Source organism: Manis pentadactyla, chromosome 15 (genome assembly GCF_030020395.1).
Source record: "Manis pentadactyla isolate mManPen7 chromosome 15, mManPen7.hap1, whole genome shotgun sequence".
NCBI lineage: Eukaryota > Metazoa > Chordata > Mammalia > Pholidota > Manidae > Manis > Manis pentadactyla.
The window spans coordinates 55,657,559-55,682,302 of record NC_080033.1 but is presented as its reverse complement, the minus strand read 5'-3'; the positions used below and the strand labels follow the sequence as shown (position 1 = coordinate 55,682,302).

The following is a 24,744-nucleotide window of genomic DNA, read 5'->3' as shown; positions in this document are numbered from 1 at the left end:
TTTAACAAAGTTTATTAATGAAAAGGATTACCGATTCAAACTCAGAAGACCTAGATTCTGCCACTGACTGTGAGCTTTTAGTCACATTTAACTTCTCCAAGTCTTCAGTTTCTTTGCAGGAAAATTCATAACTTTTTGTTAAGGATATTTTTATGATTATCAGTAACAGCTTTTTCCTCCATAGCCACACCATCAAGAATTCATATCTTGGGTCTTAGCAGCCCCGGTTACAAAGGTCACATAATTCCATTTGGATCTTTTACCTCAACTAGAAAATAATTCATCAAGGCTCTTAACATATGATTATCCTGCCAAGCTACCTACTCAGAGTGTTGGCAGCATTTTGGGTATTTTGCAGCTTCACTTTTAGAAAAGAGTAATTATTATTCATTTTCAGAAGCAGAAGTAGTAAGTCCTACTACAAGATGAAAGTTGAATACATTCACTTTTTCCAAAGAGATTATCATTGGAAAACCAAAGACAAAAATGTTCAGAGATACAACAGAGAGAAGTACAAATCTTTAGCCTCTTCTCAAAAGTACTCAAGGAGATCACATTACTCCATTACATTAGTACCACTGGAACATAACACACATCTTCAGATTCCTGGTGTTACTGTCATTAGCCAGAATCCTGTAATTTCACTATCTCCACAAGTCCTAAATTTGGAACATTTAAGATGTTCTGTGATTAGTGAACATGTTTAGTAAAGAGCTTCTACATGTATTAAAACAATAAAACAAAACCCCCTAGGCTTTAAACCCTGGTTCTGCCATCCCATAGCTGTGCAAACTTGGACAAGCTGTTTAACCTGCTTGAACTTCAGCTGTCTGAGGCAGGTTTTTTTTCTATAAAATTGGTAGGAGGTGAGTAGAATATCACCAGAAACACACACAGGACCATTTTAAGACAAACAACCCAACAGAACTGTCATTTGTAAGAATTCAGAATATATCAATTAACTAATCTTTGCTTTTTAAAAATTTAAGATGGGTATGTTGTATTATACTTTATTTTTTAAACTCTGAAATACTTTCTAATAAACTGAAACACCTTTTTAAATACACTACTCACTCCACTCTCTCATTTCAGTTACTGAATCAAGAGAAGTAAGACACCAGAGCTTCAAAAAAGGAAACCCATACCTGACTGCAAGAAAATGCAGGAGGAAAGGCTATTAAAAATAAGCCACAAAAAGAAGAGGTTTAGGCAGTGTAGCACAGAGAAGGCACATAGTGAAGCTGTGGCTTCTTACTACACTGACGGACAGTGCTTGCACTGGAGTGTGGGTGGGGGCTTGATAATATGGGTAAATGTAGTAACCATTGTTTTTTTCATGTGAATCCTTCACAAGAGTTAATATCAATAATACCTTAATACAAAACTTGTAAAAAAAGAGGTTCAGGAGAAAACAGGGAGTGACCGCTAATGGGTAATGGGTTTCTTTCTGGGGTGATGAAAATGTTCTAAAATGTGGTAATCATTGCACTATTTTGTGAACATGCTAAAAATCAAAAACAGTGAATTGTACACTTTAAATGGGTGAACTGTATGGTATGTGAATTATATTTCAACAAAGCTATTACAAAATATATAGACAGAACATAATATATAATTTATCACAAACATGTTTTTTCAAAGTTAAGACAGTTTTTCTGATTAAGAAAATCATTAAAGAAAATTATAAATAAATGTTATCAACACTTAATGTTTTCATATGTCTTATTCTACATGAGTATATATTATATAATTGTGACAATTTTATGGTTTCTTCTAATCATTTATTGAAGTACAAGATACACACAGAAAAGTACATGTATCAGAACTACAGCCTGATAAATCTTCACACACTCTACAATAATACACTAAAAAAAAAGACGACGATGACCATAAACGTCCCAGAAACTTCACTTTAGCTCCCTTCCACATCTTTACCTCTCTACCAAGAAGAACCACTGCACTGACTTTTAAGAGCCTAGATTTGCTTTGCCCATATAACATAAAACTGAGTTGCTCAGTATTTTTTATATTTTATTGAGCTTTACAAAAGTTTCTAAATAATTTTCAAGGCATCTAAAAATCAAGTCAACAATCTTAGTCATTTTCTACTTTTCACTTTTATAAATAATGTAGCATTGAACATCTCTATGCATATAGCTTTTTGTCTTCTTTTGAATTAGTCTCCAAGGATAAATTCCTAAAGGTGGGGTTACTAGATCACACAGCACACACATTTTTAGCACTCCTACTACGTAGAAACATTCATTTCAAAAGACCTAATTTAATCTGCAACACTGGAGAGACATGAGTATCAATTTTACTTCAGTTTCTCCAACCAGGATATTTTTTAATTAGTGCACTTTAGGAGTAAAATGATTATGTATGAAATACTGTGTTTCTAGACTGGAAAAAACAGAAAACCCAACTTAAGGTAGCTGAAAAGGGGTTGGGTATATTACCCAACACAAGAGGTCCAAAGGTAAGACAGTTCCAGAACTGCTTATTTCATCAGTTCAGCAAGGTCACGAAGAAATCAGATTCTTTCCACATTCCCAATTTGCCATTTTTGGGGTGCCAACTTTGTGCCTTTCATTTTTCAAACATGTATGTGTATTTTCTCCTAAATCAGAAGCAAGATGATCATTTGTTTAACAAATTTTGAGAAGCTGCTATGGAGCTATTTAGCAGTCTAGACAACTGAAAACACCAGAGCAAACAAAACAAAGTCCTACCATCATAGAGCTTCTATTCTAGTAAAATATGTCAGGTGACAATATCTGCTATAAGGAAAAATAAAATAGGGTAAGAATAGAGTAAGAAGAGGAGAGAAACTTAACTTAGGGAAGTTAGGAAAGGGGACTTTTTCTAGTATTTGAGGAGATATCAAAAGGATATGAGGAACTGAGCTATTCAGAAATCTCAGAGGCAGAATACTACAAAGAGAGGAAATAGTGAGTGCAAGTCTTCAAGTCTGAGAATTTCTGGAGTACACAAGAAAAAGCAAGCCCAGTGGGCATAGAACTGGGTAAGAGATTAGAATAATAAAGGTTGGAGGGCACTGGCTAGCCAAGTAAGTGCTCAAAGACCAGTAGAATTGGTTTTTATTAGGAGATGATAAACCACTGGTGTATTCTAAGCCACACGCTATGATCTCATACACACACACACACATATACATACATACATATAAAATCTAATACACAGTTACAAGACTATTGTAATAATCCAAGTGCAAAATAATGGAACCTATAGAGGGCCTGGGTGGTAGTGGGTTGTAAAAGTAGAAGCAGCAGTGAGTGAGATGTTTTTATTAACGTGGAACTGACAGACCTTGTGATGGACTGTGTGAGAAAGTAGAGTCAAGGATGACAGCAAGGTTTGGCCCTGACCTATTATAAAAAGTTACCGAAATGAAGCAGAAAGTGAGAGATTTGGGAGATATGAAATAAAAAATTTCTACTTTAGATATATTAAATATGAGATGCCAACAAGTTTTCCAAGCAGAGCTGTCAAGTAAATAGTTGTATGTAAAGTTTCAGGCTGGCCATGGAGATAGGAGTCATTACTATATCAATAATTAAATCCACAAGACCAAAGGAGATGACTAGGAAAGTGACTATAGAGAAGAAAGCAGGCAACTGAGGCAAAGGGATTTCAAAGTTGAGGGAGATAAGGGAGAATGAATAAAAGGGATAGTCAATGAAATGGAAGAAGAACAAAAAAGAACGTGGTATCCCAGAAGCCAAGTGAAGAAAGTGCTCATTCAATTCAACTATTTATGATGTGATTGTTATTTCCTAGGAACTGTTTTAGATGCATGTATATCAACAGTAAATAAGACAGGCATAGTCCCTGCCATCACAAAGTGTACAATCTCAGGGAATACTGTCAAAAACAAAAATTGACATTTGACAAAGTTCAACATCCATTCATGATAAAAACTCTCAGCAAAATGGGAATAGAGGGCAAGTACCTCAACATAATAAAGGCCATCTATGATTAACCCACAGCCAACATTATATTGAACAGCGAGAAGCTGAAAGCATTTCCTCTGAGATCGGGAACTAGACAGGGATGCCCACTCTCTCCACTGTTATTTAACATAGTACTGGAGGTCCTAGCCACGGCAATCAGACAAAACAAAGAAATACAAGGAATCCAGATTGGTAAAGAAGAAGTTAAACTGTCACTATTTGCAGATGACATGATACTGTACATAAAAAACCCTAAAGACTCCACCCCAAAACTACTAGAACTGATATCGGAATACAGCAAAGTTGCAGGATACAAAATCAACACACAGAAATCTGTGGCTTTCCTATATACTAACAATGAACCAACAGAAACAGAAATCAGGAAAACAACTCCATTCACAATTGCTTCAAAAAAAATAAAATACCTAGGAATAAACCTAACCAAAGAAGTGAAAGACTTATACTCTGAAAACTACAAGTCACTCTTAAGAGAAATTAAAGGGGACACTAACAGATGGAAACTCATCCCATGCTCGTGGCTAGGAAGAATTAATATCGTCAAAATGGCCATCCTGCCCAAAGCAATATACAGATTTGATGCAATCCCTATGAAACTACCAGCAACATTCTTCAATGAACTGGAACAAATAATTCAAAAATTCATATGGAAACACCAAAGACCCCGAATAGCCAAAGCAATCCTGAGAAAGAAGAATAAAGTAGGGGGGATCTCACTCCCCAACTTCAAGCTCTACTATAAAGCCATAGTAATCAAGACAATTTGGTACTGGCACAAGAGCAGAGCCACAGACCAATGGAACAGACTAGAGAATCCAGACATTAACCCAGACATATATGGTCAATTAATATTTGATAAAGGAGCCATGGACATACAATGGCGAAATGACAGTCTCTTCAACAGGTGGTGCTGGCAAAACTGGACAGCTACATGTAGGAGAATGAAACTGGACCATTGTCTAACCCCATATACAAAAGTAAACTCAAAATGGATCAAAGACCTGAATGTAAGCCATGAAACCATTAAACTCTTGGAAGAAAACATAGGCAAAAACCTCTTAGACATAAACATGAGTGACCTCTTCTTGAACATATCTCCCCGGGCAAGGAAAACAACAGCAAAAATGAGTAAGTGGGACTATATTAAGCTGAAAAGCTTCTGTACAGCAAAAGACACAATCAATAGAACAAGAAGGATCCCTACAGTATGGGAGAATATATTTGAAAATGACACATCCGATAAAGGCTTGACGTCCAGAATATATAAGGAGCTCACACGCCTCAACAAACAAAAAACAAATAACCCAATTAAAAAATGGGCAGAGGAACTGAACAGACAGTTCTCCAAAAAAGAAATACAGATGGCCAACAGACACATGAAAAGATGCTCCACATCGCTAATTATCAGAGAAATGCAAATTAAAACTACAATGAGGTATCACCTCACACCAGTAAGGATGGCTGCCATCCAAAAGACAAACAACAACAAATGTTGGCGAGGCTGTGGAGAAAGGGGAACCCTCCTACACTGCTGGTGGGAATGTAAGTTAGTTCAACCATTGTGGAAAGCAGTATGGAGGTACATCAAAATGCTCAAAACAGACTTACCATTTGACCCAGGAATTGCACTCCTAGGAATTTACCCTAAGAACGCAGCAATCAAGTTTGAGAAAGACAGATGCACCCCTATGTTTATTGCAGCACTATTTACAATAGCCAAGAATTGGAAGCAACCTAAATTTCCATCAATAGATGAATGGATAAAGAAGATGTGGTACATATACACAATGGAATACTACTCAGCCATAAGAAAAGGGCAAATCCAATCATTTGCAGCAACATGGATGGAGCTGGAGGGTATTATGCTCAGTGAAACAAGCCAAGCAGAGAAAGAGAAATATCAAATGATTTCACTTATCTGTGGAATATAAGAACAAAGGAAAAACTGAAGGAACAAAACAGCAGCAGAATCACAGAACTCAAGAATGGACTAACAGGTACCCAAGGGACTGGGGAGGATGGGTGGGTAGGGAGGGATAAGGGGTGGGGAGAAGTAGGGGGGTATTAAGATTAACATGCATGGGGGGGTAGGAGAAAAGGGAGGGCTGTACAACACAGAGAAGGCAAGTAGTGATTCTACAACATTTTGCTATGCTGATGGACAGTGACTGTAAAGGGGTTTATAGGGGAGACCTGGTATAGGGGAGAGCCTAGTAAACATAATATTCGTCATGTAAGTGTAGATTAGTGATACCAAAAACAAAACAAAATAAAACAAAACAAAACAAAAAAAAGGGCAGTTCCTGTGTGGTAACCTCCAATGAGTTCTACACAAGGGTATTAAGGGCACATAAAAGTGTAGGCAAAGGGTCTGTTTGCGTTTATACAGAAGATCAAAGCCTAATTGGGCTACCCTGAAAATGAACTAAGATACGATATGAAAGAGAACTTCCAACATCAGCACTCTCTGGAAGACTCATGCCAGAAGATGATCATCAAAAAACCCCAACAAAGATCCACGCACTGCTACAGCTGTAGATGCACTCATCCCACCAGCTCCTGGACTTGCCGTGGGAATGAAGAAGGAGATATCTAAGCTGGCCTGTGCATACAGTAAAACAACAGATTTGACTGGATCTATACTGTTGGAACTCAACCAAGAATTAGGAGAAGTGCAAATTGTAGCACTCCAAAATCTTACAACTACAGACTATTTACTGTTAAAAGAACATATGGCATGTGAACAGTCCCCAGGAATGGGTTGTTTTAATTTGTCTGATTTCTCTCAGACTGTTCAAGTTCAGTTGGACAATATCTACCATATCATAGATAAGTTTTCACAAATGCCTAAGGTGCCTAACTGGTTTTCTTGGTTTCACTGGAGATGGCTGGTAATTACAGATATGCTTTGGTTATGTAACTATACTCCTATTATGTTAATGTGTGTGCGCAATTTAAGTAGTAGCTTAAAACCTATACATGCTGAAGTTACTCTACAAGAAGATATGTCAGAGAAATAATCAATCTTCCCATGTTTTCTTCCGCCTGCTACTTCTATAGCTTTTCTTCTTCCTTCCTAATTACAACCCTTAAATAGAATTCGTGCCTCATATCAAATTTACCGAGTATCATAATTCTTCCAAGTGGTAAAGATACCTCAAGACAAATGCTGGGCATAGAAGCTACAGGGCATAAATATGCAAGGAAATAAAAAGTTAACCATTTCAAACAATAAGGCTTCTCTCTCACTTACCAACTTTACATTTCCCTGTATGGCCCCGGAATATGACTGGTTAGCCAGAGACGGATAAGATTCCTCAAGGGAGGAACAACCTAAGACAGGCACAGTCGCAGGGGGGTCATCAGGTGAGAAATTGGGGATCAACAGAGGTGAGGCTTAGAACCTCACCCCCCCGTTCTGAGAGAAATCTTCTGCATACGTGGATGTTTTATTGCCCTTGTCTAGCTTGGATTAACACACAGTCTACAGGCACACACCTGATCATCTACATTTGCTCTCTTACAACACTAAACTATGTTTTCTATCTTTATCTTGTATCTACCTACCACTTCAGCATTTTATTAAAAATAATAATAATAAAGAGAGAAATGTGGTATCCACATATAAATCAAGTATAAAAACCAAATGAGTATTCATATTTGAACTGTTTATAGTTCATAATGCATGAGCAAAACCGAAAGTTTCTGTGATGACTGCCCTTGTACTGTTCACTATGTAACTTATTCATTATGTAAGAATTTGTTCTCCATGTAAGAACTTGTTTGTTATGCCTCAGAAGATTGGAGACTGATGAAAATTAGGCTTGGGGTGGATTAATGATTGTGCATTGAGCATTGACTCCCCTATACAGAATTTTATTGTCGTTAACAACCATTTGATCAATAAATGAGAGATGCCCTCACAAAAAAAAAAAAAAAAAAAAAAGGACAGACTTCCAATGGTAAAATAAATAAGTAACCGGGATGTAATGTATAGCATAAGGAATATAGTCAAGTTATTGTAACAGCTTGGTAGGGTGATAGCTGGAACCTAGAATTATGTATATAAATGTTTTATCACTGTGTTGTACACTTGAAACTAATGTAATGTAATACTGTGCGTCAACTACCCTTCAATAAAAAAAAATAATTATCTTAAAAAAAAAAAAAAATTGAGCCAGCAAGCAAAGAAAAGGAGAGGGTATAGTAAGAAGGTGACAGCTCCAACACAGGGATGAGCAAACACTGATCAGGGAAGACCTTGGCTTCTTTGATGAAGTGAAAGGCCCAATATGTGGCTAGAGCTAACAGCTGAAGTGGGGGGAAGTGAAAGAAGCAAAATCTACAAGAATCATGGTACAGAGTTTGAAAATGGAAACCATCAAAGAGTTTTAAAAAGGGAATGGTATACTCTCTACATTTGAGAATAACTTCAACTGCTATATATCCAGTACCTACCAAGTTCCTGATGTTTATTTAGGTCTATAAGAAAGTATTTGTTAAAGTTGTTGGAATTACTTTCCCTTTTAGAATTCATATTTATCCCTAAGTTATATCAGCAAAATTGTCTATTAGAAATTTTTTCAAAACATGGATTTCCTTGCTAATGCTATCAGCCTGGCTGAATCTGGATGACAGCTAAGACCTTTCTTCAACTTAGCTGACAATGTCACCTACTCAAAAGTAGCTGAGCAGATACAAGTAAAACAACTCTCTCACCAATCCAACACACAGCATAAGAGCATATGTTTAATTCACAGGAATTTTCATTGAATCCTCACTTGACCCTCTACACAATTTTAGATCCCAAAATAGTATATGCTCACCTAGTTTCTAGATTAGAAACAAGAAATCAGAATGGAGAGAAGCTGGTTACAAAGAATGGGAGAGAGAGGAAGAAACAGACAAATACCCCAAAAGGTATAGTACCTAGAATCATCCAGAACAACTTGTTCTTCAAGAATTTCATCTCATTGTATTATTTATTCACAAATTAATTCTTTAAAAAAAAATATATATATATATATATATATATATATATATATATATATATATATATATATAAATGTAGTCCATGTTCATTTTTTCATAAATATTACAGTTCATCTAGGTGTGACCAGAGTTGGATTCATTTTTTGGATCCCAGTCACAAAATAAGAGTTTAAAATGACAGATTAAAAAAATTCACCCCTATAGTTATGCAACAATGTAACTGTAATTCATCCCACTAACCTGTACAGTTAAAATGGTTAAGATGGTAAATTTTACTTTATACGTATTTTATTTGCTATGTTCCTTTAGCCACCAGGGGGCTCCAGACAAACATGCAGTTACCTCAGCAACAGAGGTTGCCTACAAATGTCTTTACTTAAAACTGTACAGTGGGGATTGGCAAAATATAGTCCACTGGTCAAACCTGGCCCACCACCTGTTTTTACACAGCCTACATACAAGCTAAAGCTTGAAATGATTGAAAAAAATCAAATAATGTTGTTTCATGGCACAAAATGATGTGAAATTCACATTTTGGTGTCCACGAATAAGGTTTTATTGAACATAGCCTTGCTCATTAATATATTATTCAAACAATAAGGATGGAACTGAGTCCCTGTGAGAAATACTGCTTCCTATTGCTACTTGGTGCACTAACGAACTACAGAACACAGGTCTAATTCCACAGCATTCTGAGTGCAATGCACTTTGATGTAGTGCAACAATTTTAACTTACCAGTGCATACTTAGCACATCAAAACAGTAAAGAGGAAAGTGGACTCTGAATTGAATGTCATCTTTCAAGACACAGAAGAGTGTGGGTTATTTTGTTATCAAATTCTGGCAAAGCATTCTGTTTATGGTGCAATGACATTATGGCTATGCTACAAGAATAGCTTATACATCAACATTACCACAATAAACATTCATCACCATATACCCAAATATGGGAAAGTGGAAGAAAAAGAAAAACAGAATACCTTATCATAGCAGGATTTCTTCACTTAAAAAAAACAAAAACAAAAATGAGGCTGCAAAGAAAGTTTCTGAATTGCTCATTTGTTAGCCAAACACCATTTACTAATGGTGTTTCTTTACAGTGTGTCTGATTAAAGAAACTGAAGTTGTTCAGAGAAAATCAATTTGTATGAGACCACTAGCCTTTTAGCAAGATTGGCTAGTTAAAAATGAAGGACAGTGGTAACATCAATAGGCAATTACAAAACAAATCAAATGGTTTCAAGTGGATTTACTTGGCTCCTGATGTATAACCAAATGTTACTGATTCTGCTATTATTTGCTTGAAGTTAATGAAAACATTAAAGTAATTGAAGAGTTAGCCTCTATGAATAAGTAATATACATGTAATAACTTTAGGCAAGAATTATTTTCAAAGACATTGAAAAAACAATAGTACAACCTAAGTGGGCTCTGTTAGAATGGATTATAACTGGTATTGGTAAAGATACATGTAAGAAAACTATGATAAGAGTACTATGGGGGCGGGGCGGAAGATGGCGGCGTGAGTAGAGCAGCGGAAATCTCCTCCCAAAACAACATATATCTATGAAAATATAACAAAGACAACCCTTCCTAGAATAAAGACCAGAGGACACAGGACAATATCCAGACCACATCCACACCTGAGAGAACCCAGCGCCTCGCGAAGGGGGTAAGATACAAGCCCCGGCCCCGCGGGAGCCGGGCGCCCCTCCCCCCAGCTCCCGGCGGGAGAAGAGCAGGCGGAGCGGGAGGGAGACGGAGCCCAGGGCTGCCGAACACCCAGCCCCAGCCATCCGGGCCAGAGTGCAGGGCCCTCGATACTGGGAAAGCAGGGCAGCAAGAACAGTGAGCAGGCACTGGAGGCTGGGCGACAGAGGACATAAGAAAAGCGCGCGACCATTTTTTTTTTTTTTTTTTTGCTTTTTTGCTGCTTTGTTTTGGCGAGCGCTTTTTGGAAGTCTTAAAGGGACAGGGACCCCAATATTAGGGAAACAGGGCAGAAAGACCGGTGATCAGAGGCCTGAGGCTGGCACCGGAGAATAAAGAAAAACGAACGACCACCTTTTCTTTTTTTAATTAAAAAAAATTTTTTTTTTTTAATTAAAAAAATTTTTTTTCTTGTTTTTTTTTGTGGTCGTTGTTTTGTTTTGGCGGGTGCTTTTTGGAAGTCTTAAAGGGGCAGGGCGGGCCACTTAATCCAGAGGTAGGGAATCCGGGATCTCTGGGCACCCTAACCCCTGGGCTGCAGGGAGCAGGGAGGCCCCTTACGGAGATAAATAGCCTCCCAGCAGCTCCTGCTCCAACGCGACTCCACCATTTTGGAGTAGCTGCCCGAGCCAGGCCACGCCCACAGCAACAGCGGAGATTAACTCCATAGCAGCCGGGCAGGAAGCAGAAACCCTGTCTGCGCGCAGCTGCGCAGCACAAGCCACTAGAGGTCGCTGTTCTCCCAGGAGAGGAGGGCCACAAACCAACAAGAAAGGAAGTCCTTCCAGCCGTCACTCGTCCCAGTTCTGCAGACTATTTCTATCACCATGAAAAGGCAAAGCTACAGGCAGACAAAGATCACAGAGACAACACCAGAGAAGGAGACAGACCTAACCAGTCTTCCTGACAAAGAATTCAAAATAAGAATCATAAACATGCTGACAGAGATGCAGAGAAATACGCAAGAAAAATGGGATGAAGTCCGGAAAGAGATCACAGATGCCAGAAAGGAGATCGCAGAAATGAAACAAACTCTGGAAGGGTTTATAAGCAGAATGGATAGAATGCAAGAGGCCATTGATGGAATTGAAATCAGAGAACAGGAACGCATGGAAGCTGACATAGAGAGAGACAAAAGGATCTCCAGGAATGAAACAATATTAAGAGAACTGTGTGACCAATCTAAAAGGAGCAATATCCGTATTATAGGGGTCCCAGAAGAAGAAGAGAGAGGCAAAGAGATGGAAAGTATCTTAGAAGAAATAATTGCTGAAAACTTCCCCACACTGGGGGAGGAAGTAATCAAACAGACCACGGAAATACACAGAACCCCCAACAGAAAGGATCCAAGAAGGGCAACACCAAGACACATAATAATTAAAATGGCAAAGATCAAGGACAAGGAAAGAGTGTTAAAGGCAGCTAGAGAGAAAAAGGTCACCTATAAAGGGAAACCCATCAGGCTAACGTCAGATTTCTCAACAGAAACCCTACAGGCCAGAAGAGAATGGCATGATATATTTAATACAATGAAACAGAAGGGCCTTGAACCAAGGATACTGTATCCAGCACGACTATCATTCAAATATGACGGTGGGATTAAACAATTCCCAGACAAACAAAAGCTGAGGGAATTTGCTTTCCACAAACCACCTCTACAGAACATCTTACAGGGACTGCTCTAGATGGGAGCACTCCTAGAAAGAGCACAGCACAAAACACCCAACATATGAAGAATCGAGGAGGAGGAACAAGAAGGGAGAGAAGAAAAGAATCTCCAGACAGTGTATATAACAGCTCAATAAGCGAGCTAAGTTAGGCAGTAAGATACTAAAGAGGCTAACCTTGAACCTTTGGTAACCACGAATTTAAAGCCTGCAATGGCAATAAGTACATATCTTTCAATAGTCACCCTAAATGTTAATGGGTTGAATGCACCAATCAAAAGACACAGAGTAACAGAATGGATAAAAAAGCAAGACCCATCTATATGCTGCTTACAAGAAACTCACCTCAAACCCAAAGACATGTACAGACTAAAAGTCAAGGGATGGAAAAACATATTTCAAGCAAACAACAGTGAGAAGAAAGCAGGGGTTGCAGTACTAATATCAGACAAAATAGACTTCAAAACAAAGAAAGTAACAAGAGATAAAGAAGGACACTACATAATGATAAAGGGCTCAGTCAAACAAGAGGATATAACCATTCTAAATATATATGCACCCAACACAGGAGCACCAGCATATGTGAAACAAATACTAACAGAACTAAAGGGGGATATAGACTGCAATGCATTCATTCTAGGAGACTTCAACACACCACTCACCCCAAAGGATAGATCCACTGGGCAGAAAATAAGTAAGGACACGGAAGCACTGAACAACACAGTAGAGCAGATGGACCTAATAGACATCTATAGAACTCTACATCCAAAAGCAGCGGGATATACATTCTTCTCAAGTGCACATGGAACATTCTCCAGAATAGACCACATACTAGGCCACAAAAAGAGCCTCAGAAAATTCCAAAAGATTGAAATCCTACCAACCAACTTTTCAGACCACAAAGGCATAAAACTAGAAATAAACTGTACAAAGAAAGCAAAGAGGCTCACGAACACATGGAGGCTTAACAACACGCTCCTAAATAATCAATGGATCAATGACCAAATCAAAATGGAGATCCAGCAATATATGGAAACAAATGACAACAACAACACTAAGCCCCAACTTCTGTGGGACACAGCAAAAGCAGTCTTAAGAGGAAAGTATATAGCAATCCAAGCATATTTAAAAAAGGAAGAGCAATCCCAAATGAATGGTCTAATGTCACAATTATCGAAATTGGAAAAAGAAGAACAGATGAGGCCTAAGGTCAGCAGAAGGAGGGACATAATAAAGATCAGAGAAGAAATAAATAAAATTGAGAAGAATAAAACAATAGCAAAAATCAATGAAACCAAGAGCTGGTTCTTCGAGAAAATAAACAAAATAGATAAGCCTCTAGCCAGACTTATTAAGAAGAAAAGAGAGTCAACACAAATCAACAGTATCAGAAACGAGAAAGGAAAAATCACGACGGACCCCACGGAAATGCAAAGAATTATTGGAGAATACTATGAAAACCTATATGCTAACAAGCTGGGAAACCTAGGAGAAATGGACAACTTCCTAGAAAAATATAACCTTCCAAGATTGACCCAGGAAGAAACAGAAAATCTAAACAGACCAATTACCAGCAACGAAATTGAAGAGGTAATCAAAAAACTACCAAAGAACAAAACCCCCGGGCCAGATGGATTTACCTCGGAATTTTATCAGACATACAGGGAAGACATAATACCCATTCTCCTTAAAGTTTTCCAAAAAATAGAGGAGGAGGGGATACTCCCAAACTCATTCTATGAAGCTAACATCACCCTAATACCAAAACCAGGCAAAGACCCCACCAAAAAAGAAAACTACAGACCAATATCCCTGATGAACGTAGATGCAAAAATACTCAACAAAATATTAGCAAACCGAATTCAAAAATACATCAAAAGGATCATACACCATGACCAAGTGGGATTCATCCCAGGGATGCAAGGATGGTACAACATTCGAAAGTCCATCAACATCATCCACCACATCAACAAAAAGAAAGACAAAAACCACATGATCATCTCCATAGATGCTGAAAAAGCATTTGACAAAGTTCAACATCCATTCATGTTAAAAACTCTCAGCAAAATGGGAATAGAGGGCAAGTACCTCAACATAATAAAGGCCATCTATGATAAACCCACAGCCAACATTATACTGAACAGCGAGAAGCTGAAAGCATTTCCTCTGAGATCGGGAACTAGACAGGGATGCCCACTCTCTCCACTGTTATTTAACATAGTACTGGAGGTCCTAGCCACGGCAATCAGACAAAACAAAGAAATACAAGGAATCCAGATTGGTAAAGAAGAAGTTAAACTGTCACTATTTGCAGATGACATGATACTGTACATAAAAAACCCTAAAGACTCCACCCCAAAACTACTAGAACTGATATCGGAATACAGCAAAGTTGCAGGATACAAAATCAACACACAGAAATCTGTGGCTTTCCTATATACTAACAATGAACCAACAGAAACAGAAATCAGGAAAACAACTCCATTCACAATTGCTTCAAAAAAAATAAAATACCTAGGAATAAACCTAACCAAAGAAGTGAAAGACTTATACTCTGAAAACTACAAGTCACTCTTAAGAGAAATTAAAGGGGACACTAACAGATGGAAACTCATCCCATGCTCGTGGCTAGGAAGAATTAATATCGTCAAAATGGCCATCCTGCCCAAAGCAATATACAGATTTGATGCAATCCCTATGAAACTACCAGCAACATTCTTCAATGAACTGGAACAAATAATTCAAAAATTCATATGGAAACACCAAAGACCCCGAATAGCCAAAGCAATCCTGAGAAAGAAGAATAAAGTAGGGGGGATCTCACTCCCCAACTTCAAGCTCTACTATAAAGCCATAGTAATCAAGACAATTTGGTACTGGCACAAGAGCAGAGCCACAGACCAATGGAACAGACTAGAGAATCCAGACATTAACCCAGACATATATGGTCAATTAATATTTGATAAAGGAGCCATGGACATACAATGGCGAAATGACAGTCTCTTCAACAGGTGGTGCTGGCAAAACTGGACAGCTACATGTAGGAGAATGAAACTGGACCATTGTCTAACCCCATATACAAAAGTAAACTCAAAATGGATCAAAGACCTGAATGTAAGTCATGAAACCATTAAACTCCTGGAAGAAAACATAGGCGAAAACCTCTTAGACATAAACATGAGTGACCTCTTCTTGAACATATCTCCCCGGGCAAGGAAAACAACAGCAAAAATGAGTAAGTGGGACTATATTAAGCTGAAAAGCTTCTGTACAGCAAAAGACACCATCAATAGAACAAGAAGGATCCCTACAGTATGGGAGAATATATTTGAAAATGACACATCCGATAAAGGCTTGACGTCCAGAATATATAAGGAGCTCTCACGCCTCAACAAACAAAAAACAAATAACCCAATTAAAAAATGGGCAGAGGAACTGAACAGACAGTTCTCCAAAAAAGAAATACAGATGGCCAACAGACACATGAAAAGATGCTCCACATCGCTAATTATCAGAGAAATGCAAATTAAAACTACAATGAGGTATCACCTCACACCAGTAAGGATGGCTGCCATCCAAAAGACAAACAACAACAAATGTTGGCGAGGCTGTGGAGAAAGGGGAACCCTCCTACACTGCTGGTGGGAATGTAAGTTAGTTCAACCATTGTGGAAAGCAGTATGGAGGTACATCAAAATGCTCAAAACAGACTTACCATTTGACCCAGGAATTGCACTCCTAGGAATTTACCCTAAGAATGCAGCAATCAAGTTTGAGAAAGACAGATGCACCCCTATGTTTATTGCAGCACTATTTACAATAGCCAAGAATTGGAAGCAACCTAAATGTCCATCAATAGATGAATGGATAAAGAAGATGTGGTACATATACACAATGGAATACTACTCAGCTATAAGAAAAGGGCAAATCCAATCATTTGCAGCAACATGGATGGAGCTGGAGGGTATTATGCTCAGTGAAACAAGCCAAGCGGAGAAAGAGAAATACCAAATGATTTCACTTATCTGTGGAATATAAGAACAAAGGAAAAACTGAAGGAACAAAACAGCAGCAGAATCACAGAACTCAAGAATGGACTAACAGGTACCAAAGGGAAAGGGACTGGGGAGGATGGGTGGGTAGGGAGGGATAAGGGGGGGAGAAGTAGGGGGGTTTTAAGATTAACATGCATGGGGGGTAGGAGAAAAGGGAGGGCTGTACAACACAGAGAAGGCAAGTAGTGATTCTACAACATTTTGCTATGCTGATGGACAGTGACTGTAAAGGGGTTTATAGGGGAGACCTGGTATAGGGGAGAGCCTAGTAAACATAATATTCGTCATGTAAGTGTAGATTAGTGATAGCAAAAAAAAAAAAAAAAAAAAAAAAGGGCAGTTCCTGTGTGGTAACCTCCAACGAGTTCTACACAAGGGTATAAAGGGCATATAAAAGTGTAGGCAAAGGGTCTGTTTGTGTTTATACAGAGGATCAAAGCCTAATTGGGCTACCCCGAAAATGAACTAAGATATGATATGAAAAAGAACTTCCAACATCTGCACCCTCTGGAAGACTCATGCCAGAAGATGATCATCAAAAAACCCCAACAAAGATCCACGCACTGCTACAGCTGTGGATGCACTCGTCCCACCGGTTCCTGGACCTGCCATGGGAATGAGGACGGAGATATCTAAGCTGGCCTGTGCATACAGTAAAACAACAAAATTGGACTGGATCTATACTGTTGGAACTCAACCAAGAATTTGGAGAAGTGCAAATTGTAGCGCTCCAAAGTCTTACAACTACAAACTATTTATTGTTAAAAGAACATATGGCATGTGAACAGTCCCCAGGAATGGGTTGTTTTAATTTGTCTGATTTCTCTCAGACTGTTCAAGTTCATTTGGACAATATCCACCATATCATAGATAAGTTTTCACAAATGCCTAAGGTGCCTAACTGGTTTTCTTGGTTTCACTGCAGATGGCTGGTAATTACAGATATGCTTTGGTTATGTAACTATACTCCTATTATGTTAATGTGTGTGTGCAATTTAAGTAGTAGCTTAAAACCTATACATGCTGAAGTTACTCTACAAGAAGATATATCAAAGAAATAATCAATCTTCCCATGTTTTCTTCCGCCTGCTACTTCTATAGCTTTTCTTCTTCCTTCCTAATTACAACCCTTAAATAGAATTCGTGCCTCATATCAAATTTACCGAGTATCATAATTCTTCCAAGTGGTAAAGATACCTCAAGACAAATGCTGGGCATAGAAGCCACAGGGCATAAATATGCAAAGAAGTAAAAAGCTAACTTTTTCAAACAATAAGGCTTCTCTCTCACTTACCAACTTCACATTTCCCTGTATGGCCCCGGAAGATGACTGGTTAGCCAGAGACGGGTAAGATTCCTCAAGGGAGGAACAACCTAAGACAGGCACAGTCGCAGGGGGGCCATCAGGTGAGAAATTGGGGATCAACAGAGGTGAGGCTTAGAACCTCACCCCCCCGTTCTGAGAGAAATCTTCTGCATACGTGGATGTTTTATTGCCCTGGTCTAGCTTGGATTAACACATAGTCTACAGGCACACACCTGATCATCTACATGTGCTCTCTTACAACACTAAACTATGTTTTCTACCTTTATCTTGTATCTACCTACCACTTCAGCATTTTATTAAAAATAATAATAATAAAGAGAGAAATGTGGTATCCACATATAAATCAAGTATAAAAACCAAATCAGTATTCATATTTGAACTGACTGTTTATAGTTCATAATGTATGAGCAAAACCGAAAGTTTCTGTGATGACTGCCCTTGTACTGTTCACTATGTAACTTATTCATTATGTAAGAATTTGTTCTACATGTAAAAACTTGTTTGTTATGCCTCAGAAGATTGGAGACTGACAAAAATTAGGCTTGGGGTGGAATAATGATTGTGCATTGAGCATTGACTCCCCTATACAGAATTTTATTGTCGTTAACAACCATTTGATCAATAAATATGAGAGATGCCCTCACAAAAAAAAAAAAAAAAAAAAAAAAAAGGACAGACTTCCAATGGTAAAATAAATTAGTAACCGGGATGTAATGTATAGCATAAGGAATATAGTCAAGATATTGTAACAGCCTGGTAGGGTGATAGCTGGAACCTAGAATTATGTATATAAATGTTCTACCACTGTGTTGTACACTTGAAACTCATGTAATGTAATACTGTGTGTCAACTACCCTTCAATAAAAAATAATTATTAAAAAAAAAATAAAAAATAAAAAAAAAAAAAAGAGTACTATGAACAGCTGTATATGCCACTCAATTAGACAATCTACAAGAAGTCAGAAAATTCTTATGAACACTCAAATCACCAACACTGACTTAAAAGAAATAGAATATCTCCACAGATCTATACCAAATAAGGAGATTGAATCGACAGGCAGATAAATCACCCAACAAAAAAGTCCAGGGCAAGATGGCTACACTGGTTAATTTTACCAAATGTTTACTAGAAGAATTAATAGCAATCCTTCTAAAACTCATCCAAAATATAAGCAGTATGGAACACTTTCTAAACACATTCTATGAGGCCAGTATTAACCTGATACTAAAGCAAGACAAAGATACCACACAAGACAAAGAAAACTACAGACCAGTCAATATCCCTTATAAATACAGATACCCAAAATCCTCAACAAAATACTAGCAAACCAAATCAACAAGCACATTCAAAAGACCAGGTGGAATTTATCCCAGGAATGCAAGGGTGGTTCAACATATGAAAATCAATTACGTTACAAGATGAAGAAAAAAACCTATTTACATGATCATTTAATATTTTTTCATAATAAAACAAAACCAATCTAAACACCTCAGCAAACTAAGAATAGAATGGAACTTCCTTAATGATCAAAGGCATTTATGAAAAACCCATGGCTAACATTATAATTAATGGTGAAAAACTAAAAGTTTTCTCCCTAAAATCAGGAATAAGACAAAGATGTCTGCTTTCACAACTGCTATTCAACACTGTACTGGAAGTCCTAGCCAGAGCAGTTAGGAATAAAAAGAAATAAAAGGTATACAAATTGGAAAGGAAGAGGCAAAATTATCTCTATTTACAGATGACATGATTCTATATATAGAAAATCACATAGAACTCACAAAACACAACTAGAGCTAGTAAGTGAATTCAGAAAAACTGCGGGGTAGAAAAATCAACATATAAAATTCAGTTGTGCTTTGGGGGGCAACGTGAAAGGCAGGATAGCACAGAGAAGACAAGTAGTGACTCTATAGCATCTTACTATGCTGATGGACAGTGACTGTAATGGGGTATGTGGTGGAGATTTGATAATGGCGGGACTCAAGTAACCACAATGTTGCCCATGTGATTTTTATATTAATGATACCAAAAAAAAAATTCAGTTGTGCTTCTATATACCAACACTGAACAATCCAATTAGGAAAATAAGAAAATAACTCTAACTACAATAGTCTCCAAAACAATGTAATATTTGGAATAAATTTAACCAAGGAGGTAAAAGACTTGTACACTACAAAATATAAAATGTTGCTGAAAGAAATTAAAGATCTAAATAAATCGGAAGACTTCCCTTGTTCATGGATGGGAAGACATGATATTGTTAACATTTCAATACTCACACTGCAATCTACAGAATCAATGCAATCTTCTACCAAAATTTCAATGGCTTTTTCTGCAATAACAGAAAGACCAATCCTCAAATTTATATGGAACTGAAAGTGGCCTGGACCAGCCAAAATAACAATGAAAAAGAAACAATTCACACTTCACAATTCAAAACTTACCACAAAACAACAGTAATCAGAACCGTGTGGTATTGGTGTAAGGACAGACATGTAGACTAATGAATAAAGAGTCCAGAAATAAACCCAAAACATCTATGGCCAATTGACTTTTGACAAGGTGCTAAGATGATTCAATGGTGAAAGAACAGTCCAGTCCCTTCAACAAATCATGCTAGAACAACTGCATAATCACATACAATAGAATGAAGTTGAACCGACACCTCACATCATATACAAAAATTAACTTAAAATGGATCAATGACCTAAATATAAGGAGTAAAACCACAAAACTTTTAGAAGAAAACATAGGTGTATATCTTCATAATCTCAGATTTGGCAATGGATTCTTAGATTTGACATTAAAACCACAAATAACAAAAGAAAAAAACTGATGAAATGGACTTCATAAAAATCACAAACTTCTCTGAAGGAACAAAATAGCAGCAGTCTCAGATTCCAAGAAGAGACTAGTGGTTACCAAAGGGGAGGGGTTGGGGAGGGCGGGTGGGGAGGGAGCGAGGGAGAAGGGTACTGTGGGATATCATGACTGGTGCACATGGTGTAGGGGGGGTCACAGGGAAGACAGTGTAGTTCAAAGAAGACAAATACGGACTCTGTGGCATCTTACTACACTGATGGACAGTGACTGCAATGGGGTATGGGGGGGACTCGGTAACAAGGGTAAATGTAAAAACCACATTGCTTTTCTTGTGAAACCTTCATAAGAGTGTATATCAATGATACCTTAATAAAAAAAATTACAAACTTCTTTGTATGAGAAGATTCTATAAAGAAAGTGAAGACAAACCAGAGAATGGTAGAAAATATTTGCAAATCATATATCTGATAAGGGTTTAGTACCCAAAACTATAAAGATCTGACAGCCCAACAACAAAAAGACCAAAAATATAGACAAAGGACTCAAGTAGATATTTCTCCAAAAAAAACATAAATTGTCAACAAGCATATGAAAAGATGCTCAACATCATTAATCATTAGGGAAATGCAAATCAAAACACAATGCACTACTACTTCACTCACACTAGGATGGTTTTAACTAAACCAACCAATCAAACAAACAACAACAAAAAATACCCACAGAAAATAACAAGTGTTAATGAGGAGGTGGAGAAACAGAAATCCTCACACATTAATAATGACGAAGTAAAATGGTGCAGAGCCATTGTGGAAAACAGTTTGTGCCTCAAGAAGAAAAACAGAATTACCACAGGGCCCAGCAATTCTACATCTAGGTCTATAACCAAGACAGTACAAAATACATCTTCACAGAAGCTTGTACACAACTGTTCTAGCAACATCATTCATAATAGCTACAAGGTAGAAACAATCCAAATGCCCATCAAGGGAAGAATGGGGAAGCAAAGTTATGATTCATATCTATAAGAGAATATTATTCAGCCATAAAAAGGAGCAAAGTATTGACAGATGATGCAACCCGCATCAACCTGGAAAACATAATGCTAATGGAAAGAAGCCAGACAAAAACAATTTTTTTTTAAATCACATAATATATGATGCCTTTTATATGACACATCTAGAATAGGCAAAATTATAGACATAAAGTGGATCAGAGGTTAACAGAGGACAGGAGAAGGGGGAAATGGGGAGTGATTACTTAATGGGTATGAGGTGTTTTTAAGGGGTGATGAAAAATTTTTGAAACTAGAGAGAGATGGTGAATACACAAAACTGTAAATATAATAAATACCACTTAATCATACACTTTAAAATGTTTAATTGTGTTATATATATTTCACCTCAACAAAAAACAAAAACAAACTGAAACAACTTCCAAACAGGATTGAAGACACATTTGCCCATTCTCTCCGAAACACCACTAAATGATAGCAAAAGGAATTTTTTTAAGGGTGCAAACTCACAAGAACAAAAAGAACAGGAGATGATACTAAAAGCTGAAGTTTTAGAAGTTGGAATGCAAGACACATGGTAACTGATTTAGCAACTGAAAAAGCTAAAACTTAAGCCAGCAGTGTAAAGAAAAATCTTTTTCAAGAAAGAAATACAAACACTCAGGGACTGCACTACCAGGTACTTTTGGAAGTGGAGGTAAAGGTAAACTGCAAACAAGATTGGCACAAAGTTTGTTTAATGAGTCACTAACCTTCCCAATTTCCCACACCTCCTTACGTTGCCCTACTATATGATGGATGGTCACTGTAGGCAGAAGACTGGAGATTTTCTGAAGAGGTAAAACAGGACAACTGAAAGTCAGGATAACCATACTGAAAACAGAACGATGCAATAAAAGTCTACAATTGCAAAATGAAACCCCCAACACCTTTCCCTCTCTTGGCTGACAGTATAATGGGCCTTATACTGTGCAGGCAAGAGACTAGATGTCTTCTCTTGGGAATCTAATCAGCCTAAGAAAAGATCTTCGGATAATGATACCATAGGTAACCTAGTAAAACTCCTACGATGAAGCCTGCAGTTAGCAAGTGCCTCTTGTGGTCAAAGAACTGCCATTAAGGTTTTGGTACCCCGTTTTAAAATAAGCAGAGAGACAAAGATCATCTAACCTCTGAGAAAAGCTTCAAAATTAAAGACAGAGGTGAAAAGAGAAGTGGAGGGAAAAGATTATGCACAAAATAAAAACAAAACCTATCCTGTCAGATAAAATATTATAAGCTTTAAAAAAGAACATGTGCCTAGAGTTACTCTATAGCATCTACTACACTGATGCACAGTGACTGCAATGGGATGTCGGGGGGACTTGATAATAGGGGTGAATATAGTAACCACAATGTTGCTCGTGTGAAACCTTCATAAAATTGTGTATCAATGATACCTTAATTAAAAAAAAGAACATGTGTCTATTAAAAAAAGATAATATAAGACCTCTAGAAATTAAAGATAATAAACAGAAGGGTCAGAGATTATTTTAAAGATCAAGAAATTTTCCAAAGAGTTAAGCAAAGAGACAAATAGGAAATGGGAGAGAATATTAGAATCTGAGTCCCACAGTTGAAACTTTGAGTTCTAGAAAAAGAGAAGAAAAATGAAGAGGAAGATATAAAGGATCACTGAGGGTCCAGCACAACTGATGAAAAAAGATCCACACCAGCACACATCATCATGACATGCCAGGACACAAAGGACAAAGAGAATAATCCAAAAGATTGGAAGGAGAGGACAGATCACATATGAAGACTGGGGAATGAGAGTGTCCTCAGACTTTTCAAGAGCAACACTGGAAGCTACAAGAAAATGGAAAGCAGTAACTTCAAAAATTTGAGAAAAATTTTATCTAATCTAGACTTCTACAACCAGCCATAATTAAGTGTGAGGGGAGAATAAAGACATTTTTAAATATGTAAGGTCTCTCTATAGCATCTTACTATGCTAATGGATAGTGACTGCAATGGGGTTGAGGGGACTTGATAATATGGGTGAATGCTGAAACCACAATGTTGCTCATGTGAGACCTTCATAAGATTGTATATCAATGATACCTTAATAAAAAAAATACTAGAAACCCAGTTTCTAGGAAAAAATACATGTGAAGTTTCAATAATTTATCTTCAGTAAGCTACTGGAGGAAATACTCCATCAAAATGAGTGTAAAGCAAAAGTTTCTCCGACACACTTCCAAGAAACAGGTGATCCAACATGATAGGAAGGCAAGGGACTCTTCAAGATAAAGAAGGGAGATCTCAGAATCACAGATGGACAGCCAGTCCAGATTACAGAAGTGTCCAAGGCTCTAAGAAAGAAGTCTCCAAGAAAATAAAACTGACAGACTAACTGATGTGTTTGAAAGTGTCCAGATGAGATTCAGGCTCCCATAGACTTTAGGAATGAATTAACATAAGTACATACAACAAGAACAACAACAATCATTAACACTACAAACAATAACAAATTATACAAGGAAGGAAAAATAATAATAGTATACACCATATATGAATGACTTAGCCATGAATAGCACATTATCTAGACCTAACAATATAAACAATACTAATCTAACCACAATTATGATATAACCATAATGGGTTATGAGAAATGTGCCCATGTGTAACTGGGAGTAACAATGTGCTCAAACCTCATTTTCCATAATGGGGAGTTAATAGATAATGGCTGAAACTGAAAAAAATCAAGAAACAGCAGTATGAGCATATTATCTAGAGATCTGAAGGTAAACATCAAAAGAACTGCTGAAAGAATTTAAAGCAGGTAGGCAGGGCAAAAAAATGAAGGTGAGGTAGAAACAGAGTCAAGGAACTACTACTTCCAGAATAAGCTCTACTGAACAGTATGATTCTTTAAACAAATTCCATGTATAACTTTGAGAATACTCATAATAACTAAAGAAAAGAAATAGTACTTTTTTAAAAATGAGAGTTAATAAGCTATCAGTTGGCTATATTCAAAACAATTCAGAAAATTTGGAAAAGAAAATCACAGTACAAAAAGTAAGTAATAAAAAAGGAAAATTACGCTGAAAATGAGAAACTATCATAGCTGGGATCTGAAAAAGTAATGCATCAAAGAAACAAGATAAAATCAACTAA

At 37.3% G+C, this 24,744-nt stretch overlaps 1 protein-coding gene across 4 annotated transcripts in view; it reads right to left on the bottom strand.

Annotated features, from left to right (window-relative positions):
• Positions 1 to 24,744, bottom strand: part of NFATC3 (nuclear factor of activated T cells 3) — a 134,024-nt gene that overhangs the window by 87,702 nt on the left and 21,578 nt on the right. The gene's annotated exons all lie outside the window — the stretch shown is intronic.